Source organism: Crocuta crocuta, unplaced genomic scaffold, assembly GCF_008692635.1.
Source record: "Crocuta crocuta isolate KB4526 unplaced genomic scaffold, BGI_CrCroc_1.0 scaffold30, whole genome shotgun sequence".
In the NCBI taxonomy this organism is placed as follows: domain Eukaryota; kingdom Metazoa; phylum Chordata; class Mammalia; order Carnivora; family Hyaenidae; genus Crocuta; species Crocuta crocuta.
Window position 1 is genome coordinate 2,511,521 of NW_027528345.1, and position 11,108 is coordinate 2,522,628.

Genomic DNA, 11,108 nt, shown 5'->3' on the forward strand with positions numbered 1-11,108 from the left:
GGGCACTAATTCAACCCTGAATGAACTGAAATTCTAATAGAGGAATTTGCATAAAAACAGGTCTCTGCAAACAAGAGTCTGGTCTTCTTGTTTGTAGGATTCTCTGAATCAGGATTCTTTGAATCCTGATTTCGACTAAGCCCAAAGTTCTGAATCTCAGGTTCTGCCTTACAATCTTCCATGTTCTGACTGTGATTTCTCGTTGGCATTCCAACCTCTGTTCCTGTTTCATGAAACTTGCTTCCACGCTGGATCCTGGTTTCCCTTTCAGACCCTACCTCTGTTTCTTGACCCTAAGTATTAGATTACTTCCCTTCTAATATTTTGCTTTTGGTATTTGACCTTGGATTGACCCTAACTCTAATTCCCCAGGCTTTGGGAGATCAAAGCTTCTTGCCATGAGAGTGCTTCCCATGTTGTGGTTCTCAAACCTGGTTGCCCATTAGGATCACCTGGAGAATTTGAAAAAATAAAATAGAGTCTCTGGGCCCCAGTCCAGACTTAACAAATCATTGTTTGGAAAGTGAGGGATAGGAAGCTGTATCTTTTTAGGTTGCTCAAGAGTGTCTGGTAGGGAGCCAGATTTGAGAATCAAAGATTTTTATGATTACTACAAGCTAGATTAACTGATATTTTTAACTGAATCAACAAGATCAACATCATGTATATGTAATTTAAGTATCTCTTAAGGAAAAAAATCCATTTTCTTAGCTTGCCTAAAATGCAAATTTAGTGATGACCTTTTTACCTTTTAGTTACATATCTTAAGTGTAAACATGCTATACACTTGTCTAATAAAAGTATCCCAACTTGTTTATAAAATCCAAGCAGAGGACAGAAATATGCTTCAGAAGATTTTCTCTCTAAAGGAATGTGGATTTTCTTTTTACTCTTTTCTTTCTTTTTTTTCCCTGTGACTTGGTAACTTAATTAAACTTTAATACTTAATTTCCTGAGTCTATAATCTTCTGAAGGTTGTTAATAAAAAGATTGATGAAAGGTGTCCCCTCCCTAACTTGAAATTTTTTTCCAGAATAGAAACACAGTGGTTTTGGATGAGTTGACTTCAAAATTAGTAGATGGGAGGCCAGGATTAGGTTTCTAACATTTTTATAGTAACTTAAAAACAGGTTTCACTTTTTAGTTTCTAATGATAAGTTTGATACTTGGGGTAATATATAACAGTGCTTATGATGATATTACTAATTTGGCTGTAGAATTCAATCAAGCTCATCCTTAGGCAAAATTGTGAGGAGAAGGAACTTGGTCTTCACCTAGCCTATCTCCTCAGGCCCCTTTGCTTTGGTTGGACATAGTGCTGAATATATCTCATTAGTTTAGTTATATTAGTTTCCTAGGACTATCATAACCAATGACCACAAACTTAATGGCATCAAAGAGGAGAAATCTATTTTCTCACAGTTCTGGAAGCTATAACTCTGAAATCAAGGTGCCAGCAAGGTTAGTTCTGAGGGAGAATCTGTTCCGTGACTCTCTCTCCTACCCTCTTGTAGTTGTGGGCAATTCTTGGCATTCTGTGGCTTCCAGCTGCATCCCTCCATCTCTCCTTCTGTTTTCAGTTGACATTCTGATTTCAGTTGAAATCTCCAGATTTCTCTCTTCATATAAAGATGCCAACCATTGGATTAGGGCCCACCCCGATCCAGTATGGTCTCATCTTAACTTGATGACATCTGCAGAGCCCCTATTTCCGAATAAGATCAGAGTCACAGATTCTAGGTGCATACAAATCTTAGAAAAGCATTATGCAACCCCATGTTCTTCTCCTTTTAAAACCTTCTCATTTTAAAACCTGTGTATGCTCCACTCGCACTAATGAAGATATGATTGAAACGCTCCTTAAGCATGCCTTCAGAAAACATTTATGTGAATAACATACAACAATGTAGATGAATCTCAGATGCATTGTGTTCAGTGAAAAGAACCCAGATTCCAAAGGCTGTGTGATTCCATTTACATGACATTCTGGAAAAAGTGAAACTCTGGAGGCAGAGAACAGGTCAGTAGTGACCAGGCGTTAGGAATAGGGAGTCTGACTATGTAAGAACAGCATGAGGTAACCCTTAGAGACAAAGGAACTAATAGCAGTGACCCAAATCTAGGCATTTGTCAAAACTCAAAGAACCGTACAGCAAATAAGTTTTACTGTATGGACATCTTTTTAAACTTTTTGAAAAATGCAGTTATGAAAGGATCATGGGCATTGGATAGATTTGTGATCATATTCTAACTCCATTTGTTATTACTTGTGAGACCTTGGACAAGTAATGCAACAATTTGAGGACAAGTGTCCTCGTCCATAAAAGGAGGACAACACCCCTCATTCAGGATTCTTTCAAACGTAAGTGATAGACACTCAATTCAAATAAACCGAAGGGGGAAAAAAGGAATTTATCGGCTCCGATAATGAGATCTGCAAGATGGACTTGAAATAGGGATTTAAATAATGTTCCCAGGGAACACTCTCCATCTGTTGATTCTGCTTCTATCTGTGCATAGTCTTCATTCTCAGGCAGGCTAATCTCCTCGTGGCAGGAATCATAGGTGCCGACAGTTTACACCCTCCAGGTGAGTGGTCCAAAAGGAATAGAGACTCTCTGACATTTACCAAATCTCATTAACGACTCAGATTATCCCCAGGAGTTTGGTGTATTTTCTGCAGCCATCTTGGGCCTCCTGTCTACTCCCTGGATCACTAGAAGGTGGCAAATACACTGTGATAAAAATGGGGGACCAGGACCATATGCAGTGAAGAAGGGCTATCCAGGTGCTACTAGCAGGAGAGCGTTGGACTGGCAAAGAGCATTCTGTGCTCCACTTCTTCCTGCAGTTCTATACAAATTATACAAATTTAAAAAGACGATAGAGTTATAAATCCCCAACAAATCTTAAGTCTCCTCTCCTACTATTACTTTCAACAGGTAAGTGCCATTTCGCATTTAGGGCTTCTAAAACTCCTAGTTCAGGGGGTGCCTACCTATCTGCTTATACCTAGCAGAACTTAGCATCCACGTCAACCCAAAATTAGTTCCTCCCTGATCAGGTAGAGCTGACTTAGCTGAACTGAATGCAATATCAGAATGTAAAACAATGGATAAAAAGCCTGTTGTCACTGACATCTTCCTTTTACTACATTTTAAATGTACACTGTTCCCAGTGACGAGGGTGAAGGGACACCATTGTCCAGCAATCGCACCTGCACTATTTTCATTATTTCTTTTTTTTTTTAATATTTTTATTTATTTCTAGGAGAGAGAGAGAGAGACAGCGTGAGCAGGGGAGAGTCAGAAAGAGAGGGAGTGACAGACTCTGAAATAGCGTCCAGGCTCTGAGCTGGCGGCACAGAGCCGGACGCGGGGCTCGAACCCACGAATCGCGAGATCATGACCTAAGCGAAAGTCAGATGCTTAACCGACTAAGCCACCCAGGCGCCCCTATTTTCATTACTTCTAAGAAAGGATGTGTGTGTGTATCTGGGCATAGTACAAATTTCCCGGGATTTCAGAACTTAATTGGACAAGTTATCCACATAGGCAAACATTTCAATTAATCAGTGGGAAGGGGCATGCCATAATAAAGTAGTAAAGACACACACACCCTTTTAAGTGAACTATATTGAATATTTATTGCCATAATAATGCTACAGAAATACAACCACAGCACTTCAGTGTCAAATAACAATAAATATTAATTGCACACACATCTGGGTCACCAGTGGGTCAGGTATGTGGCTTTACTAATATGAACTGGGCTTCCTCATGTGCCTGAGAGCCAGCTGTCAGCTGTTAGACACTGCCTGTCAATGGGGTCTTTAGTAGTTGTCTCTGCCCTCTCTTTGCCCTCATCCTTCAATAGTCTGGCATGAGGGAGACTAGTCAGAGAGGGAACAGTAGAAAAAATCCAGGGGAGAAAGGATGATGGCCTGAAATCCTCCTGTGGTGGAAAAAAAATAAAGTGGACAGACTTTAAGGGTATTTAATAGACCCAATAAAGAGAACTCATGATTTGAGTGGGTATGGTGAGTAGAAGAAATGAAAACAGTTAATTAAGCATCATTTGCTGGTTTCAAGTTTAGCTAATTTTCTGAGAAATTAACCAATGTTTTCAAATGGCTTCAGAAACGGTTTTGAGTGCTTTTAAATATTTGCACTGGGTTTTCATAACAATAGTATTTATATTGTGCTTATACTGTTCACACCAATGACTAGAAAGAGTAAAAAAATATCTCGAGGAGGACAACCAAATGCATAATGGTCTAAAGTAAGGTAAAAATCTGAGGTGTCCTCATAAGATAGCAATGATTTGCTTAAGGAAACAAATCAGATTGTTCAAAAGTTTCTCTTAAGGTTTTGTGGTTTACAAATGATGAGACTTCGGAACCCTTTTAAGAACATGGTCATATAGATATTTTTTGATAAGATAAATTACCTTTCCCCTCCTCACTTAATCCGCCATGTCCAAAAATACTGACCGATTTTACTGCTTACAAGTTTGCCATTGCCAGAGTCAAATACTGGGAAGGCAACTGCTGGTACCGGGTGATTTGAGAATTGCTAGAAGGACCATCTGTTGGACAGATTTTAAATTTTTATATTATTATCTCTCTTGGCCTTGTGTCCTTTAAACTCAAGGAAAGCACAGCTGAAACCTGATAAATCGACCAAAAAAATCACAAATGATCCAGGTTGACTATAATTATTATTAAAATGTTATCTAAATATTTCCAACATAAAAATAGTTCTAAATTTCTCATCCTTATAACTCATACCAAGACAAGCTTAAAAGACAAAGCTACAAATTTGAAATCTTGAAATTAATAATTGATTTCACATGGTCATGGATGCTGTTTTGCCAAAATTAATTTGCTGCTCGCAGCCCTGTACCAGATGACTGAATTCTCTATCATTTCTCAATCCTAATTACTATGAAACCTTTTGGTAAGTGGTGCTGACATCTGGCCATCACTTAGAGCACACTCATCATTTACCATTAAGTGCACGTCTGTTTATTTCTTATTAGCCAGCGACAAGATGATAGTGCTACTTGGCACCAATACAATTATACATACAAACTCCAGGACTAAAATGATAGGAAAGATGAAGCTCTTCAGTGGTCATTCAGAAGATCAGAGTATGCTTACATTATTTTTGAAGATAGCATCCAAAGATAGTTATCAAACGATCAAAAGTTTGAAATTGTCCTTGAGAATTCTCAGAATGTGTAAGATGAAGATTCTTTGAATAGACTCAAGATTGAGAAATAGTACCTTAAGAGTTGAGAGTCAAGGGGGCACCTGTGTGGCTCTTGATCTCAGGGTCATGAGTTCAAGCCCTGCAATGGCCTCTGCACTTGGAATGAAGCCTAAAAAATATAAAAATAAAAATAAAGAGTCTTGAGAGAGTTAAACACAAATGTTATGCTATACAGTACATATTTTTACACCTTCATTCAAAATAATTTGAGAAATTTACAGCTTTGAAGAAATATAAAGACAATCCTCTTTGGCTAGAGTTAAGGGGTTAGTTAGGAAATGGTCATACTTAAAGCATTTGTAGTGATGAGAGGAAGCTTTGAAGGGTAGTTGAAGGCACTAGGTAACACTCCAAACTGCCTGTCATACAGGAGAAAGAATAAATGATTAAAAGGGGTCTAATGAAAGATATAGAGCATAACTCGAGTAGTTAAATTTTGTTTGTGACATTCATAAATATTATAGACACAGTTATATTCTATTCAATTCAGCTATACTCCTGTGGAATTAAAGTCCTCAGGACAGGAAATAGGCAGATTTCTAATATAAACAGTTTCAGTTTCCAGAGATTGTTTACACTGCTAACTGAGGCAAACCCATTCTCAAAGAAGATTTACTGATTGGCATTTTTGGCATATGAGACACTATCGATTCTGCAAATACATGACTTTCTCTGATTTGAGTGGAAATGCCTATTTTTTCTTTAAATAATTCTATTATGGAATGTATATTTTAGAAATGGCTAATTTGGTGTGTAATGGAATATTCTGAGCAATTCAGTTTGGGTGAGATTTCACTATTTGAAAAATCTTGGGAAATACAGTAGCTCTTTGAAGAAAACAATTTACTAGGAGTCTTAAACCATAAATTTGAATGTCAGATCTAGTGATGTTGAGTAAGCTACCTGATTCCTATGGGTTTAAGTTCTGTTCACTGTAATAGAAACATATATCATCAAGAATATTTCCATCTCACCCCAAATATGTTTTTGGTTCTAACAATTGTGTGCTAAGTCCTAACTAACAAACTTCTTCTGTACTTCAATTGCAGAATGGAAGAAAAACACACCATATTTTTATAATACTGTTTTTATATCCCAGTCTCTGAAAAGAAAAATCATTCTGGTCTTTCTTATTGCGACCCCCCCTGAAAAGAACCTATCCCCAGGACTTTACAATGAATTTTTTGTTCTGTTTATTTAGCATAATCAAGCACTCCTTAGCCAGGGAAATGGTCCCTCAAGGTGACTGCAGAACTATACAAAAATCTTGGTTCGTTAATGATCAAATAAAGAATGTGACCTTTCTAAGTCCCTTAAATATTTTCCTAGTAAGAACCTGTGTGGGTTTTTTGTCTTGCATTTTTTTTCTTCCTTGTGCTCTTTTACTTCATTTTTTCCTTTTTTTAAACTTCTGATTAATCTCACTATGTTTATACCAGGGATGACTCTTCAAGACAAGCAATACCTGCATGGTTAGATCTCCTTTTCTTCCCATGACATGGTCTGTTGTCTGGCATTCAGAAAAGCTCAGTGGCAATGCTAGAGAGGCATAAAATGCCATGTGGGTGGACAAACCCAGACTCAAAAAGGTGCTTCAGACTTCTATCCTCAGGATAGCAACAAGCTCTCCTATCTGCAGCCTGACCCATCTGCTGCTACATCAGATTCTCCGGGTTCCTGACCAGCTAATCCTTTTTTGCTCATTCTTTAGAATCTGCTATGGAAAATGTCATCTTGTCAATCATTCCTCTGATTGCTTTCATTTATTTACCAGAGTCTCCTGATAATACTTCTAAAGAATTTAGGGTTCTGGAAAGTTCCTTTGGGGGGTCTATAATTGCAAATTGTTATTTATGTATACAGCCACTTAAAAGAAAACTAAACTGCAGAAAATCCTGCAATTGCTATTTATACAAGAAATTATAAAAGGTGTAAGATTCGACTATTCTGGCTTATGAGAAGTAGATCCATAAAATCAGAGTGTTACGGAACCTGGTCTGGATCGCCCGGCGTTAAGAGCCAAGCGGCACTCGGAGATCTTGGAAGGCGGGAGATTTATTTTACACCAGTGGGCTCGGAGGACATCAGTCTCCAGAGATTTGAGCCCAGAGCCTAAGCAGAGGACACAATGTATAGTTGGTTACTTCCGCATTCCATATTAGTAGTAATTTGCCGCGCAGGTGTGTGTGCAAGGCACGCTGGGTAGGAAGAAGAACCCGGAAGAGAAGTCTGCCGTCGGGGACTGGAATTTCCCTATCAGTCCTGTGGGCCATCTTATAACAGATGTTTCCCTATTAAGAAGAAGGGAAGGAGGTAAGTAATGGAAACCATATACTGTAATTTTTTTAAAAAATTATTTATTTAAATTCAAGTTAGTTAACATACAATGTAATATTGGTTTCAGGAGTAGAACCCAGTGGTTCATCACTTAGATATAACACCTAGTGCTGGTCTCAACAATTGCCCTCCTTAATTCCGACCACCCATTTAGCCCATCCCCCACCTGCCTCCCCTCCAGCAACACTCAGTTTGTTCTTCGTATTTGAATCTCTTGCGGTTTGCCTCCCTTTCTGTTCTCATCTTATTTTTCCTTTCCTTCCCCTATATTCATTTGTTGTGTTTCTCAAATTCCACATATGAGCAAAATCGTATATTTGTCTTTCTCTGATTTATTTTGCATATCACATGCTAGTTCCATCCACATTGTTGCAAACGTCAAGATTTCATTTTTGATCACTGAATAGTACTCCAGTGTGTGTGTGTGTGTGTGTGTGTGTGTGTGTGTGTGTATGCCACATCTTCTGTATCCATTCATCAGTTCATCGACATTTGGGCTCTTTCCATAATTTGGCTATTGATGATAGTTCTGCTATAAACATTGGGGTGCATGTTCCACTTCAAATCAGCATTTTTGTATCCTTTGGATAGATACCTAGTAGTGCAATTGCTGGGTAGTTCTATTTCTAATTTTTTGAGGAACCTCCATACTGTTTCCCAGAATGGCTGTACCAGTTTGTCTTCCCACCAACAGTGCAAAACGGATCCCCTTTCTCCACATCCTTGCCAACATTTGTTGGGAAACTGCATATTTCTCATAAGCTGAAAGGCACCTGGTGACATACTTGAATATTGTAATTTAGGCCCTTTTAAAACCATTAAAACATATTTTTTCATTAATTATTTAAAGAGTCTACCAGATTTGGTTTGATTGGATTGGACTTTTAGTCATTATCTCTGAGAAGTTGATTCAAAAGCCTTAGAACAGATATGAAAATAAATTACATCTCTTTGAACTTACATGGTAAGTTTCTGTTTATCTTCTTCCACAACCAGTAGTATGCAGGAAATGAACAATTATAGACCACATATAATATTATAGCTCATTAGATAATTTCCAGTGCATAATCTCTTAGGTTTTAAAATTGATATTGCTTTAGAAAATAATGTCATTCCCTTTGATAACTATATTAGCTTTCTGTGGATGCCATAAGAAATTTTCACGTGGGGCACCTGGGTGACTCAGTTGGTTAAGCCTCGGACTTCGGCTCAGGTCATGATCTCATAGTTCGTGAGTTCGAGCCCTACATGGGGCTCTGTGCTGACTGCCAGTTCAGAGCCTGGAGCCTGTTTCGGATTCTGTATCTCCCTCTCTCACCCTCCCCTGCTCATGCTATCTCTCTCTCTCACACTCTTTCTCTCTCTCTCTTTTTCTCTCTCCCTCAGAAATAAATAAAAACATTAAAAAAATTTTAAAAATAAAAAAAAATAAATTAACACAAGACTGGGGGGTTAAAAGACTAAAAATTTATTCTCTCACAGTTCTAGAAGCCAGAAGTTCAGTATCACTGACCTGAAATCATGGTGCTGCCAGGGCTATTCACTCTCTGGCAGCTCTAAGAGAGATTTGCTTCTTTCCTTTCCAATTTTTAGTACCTGATAGTGTTCTTTGGATTTTGTCCATATCATTTCAGTCTCTGGCTCTATGGCCACATTACCTTTTCCTCTTCTGTGTGTAGTCAAATCTCCTTCCACCTCTGTCTCATACGGACACATGTGATTGTACTGAGGTCCCACTCTAATAATCCAGGATAATTTCCCCAATTTAAAATCATTAACTACATCTGTAAAGTCTTTGCCATGCAAAGTAACATTTACAAATGCAAATTTGGATTACAAACGTTAGGATTTGATATCTTTGGGGGACATTATTCAGCCTTCTACAAAAAGCATCTGTTCTTCAATTTTCACTTCTCTTCCTGGAGTGATGATTCCAATAATAAATCCCCATAAACAATTTGAATTTAATACATTAACACTTTATGTTCATATTTGGGGAAACAAAACATTTAAAATGTTATACCATACTATAAATTATTTGGTAACTTTTTAAACTGTTTTGAAAAGATGTTTCCTAGCAATGTGGTTTTGCAAAATTGTTTATTAACATTTATTTCACTCCAAATCAATATATTTGCCACCTGAGTTTCCCCAGGTAATCAGCCTCAAGGACTTTTTGATTCCCACTTTCTTTCTTAGTTCTCCTGAACATAAGTGAAATATAGTAAAAACTTTACCCTTTGTTAAGTGACTATTTAATGGAACAATTTCATTTATAATCTACTTAAACATTAAGTAAGTAGATTATAAATCTGAGAATTTCCTAGATACCATCAGTCTGAAAATCCATTCCTATCACCTGGTACCACTGATAATTTATCTCTGGAACTGGCATGCAAGTTTGTGATCCTTCTTCTGTTGCTATGAAGTAACTGGTGGTTACTTCCCTGGTTCACAGGACTGGTTATAGGCAGAGAGGCTTGAATATGTCTATGACTGGAATGGCAACATTGTTTCTGAGCCAGAATCAGATATGCAGAAAAATCTAGCTGTCCTGAGAGATGAAGCTATCATATGAGAAAAAAATTAAGGATCTTACAGAAATGAAGGAGGAAAAAAAGCACCACGCCATCCCCATAAAAAATCTGAAAATTGGGGCACCTGGATGGCTCAGTGGGTTAAACATCTGATGTCAGTGCAGGTCATGAGCACATAGTTTGTGAGTTTCAGCCCCGCATGTGGCTCTGTACTGACAGTGCAGAGCCTGCTTGGGATTCTCTCTCTCTCTCTCTCTCTCTCTCTCCCTCTCAAAAATAAATAAATAAACTTAAAAAGAAAACTGGTAAGTGCTGGACTGATAGAAAAAGGTGCTCTCAAACTAAGAACATTGTCCACAAAATAACAATGGGAGGGGCGCCTGGGTGGCTCAGTCGGTTAAGCATCCGACTTTGGCTCAGGCCGTGATCTCACTTTGGCTCAGGCCATGATTTCACGGTTCATTGGTTCGAGCCCCGCGTCGAGCTCTGTGCCCACAGCTAGCTCAGAGCCTGGAGCCTGTTTCACATCCTGTGTCTCCCTCTCTCTCTGACCCTACCCTGCTCATGCTGTCTCTTTCTCTCTCTCTCAGAAATAAGTAAAACATTAAAAGACATTTAACAAAAAACAGGAATGGGAAAAAGTAAGCCACATACACACAAAACTACTTTATAGAATGGAAAAAAGACATCAAAATACTCTACTGTTGAAAATTTACCCCATTCCCCCAAAAAACATGGAACTGGTGAAAATGGAACACTCCAAACAATTCTATAGCCTCAGACAGCTATTTTTTTTTTTAAAAAAAATAATGTTTATTTTTGAGAGAGAGAAAGAGGTAACACATGTGGGCAGGGAAGGGGCGAGGGGCAGAGAGAGCTGAAGGCACAGAATCCAACGCAGGCTCCAGGCTCTGAGCTGTCAGCACAGAGGCCAATGCGGGGCTTGAACCCACAAGCTGTA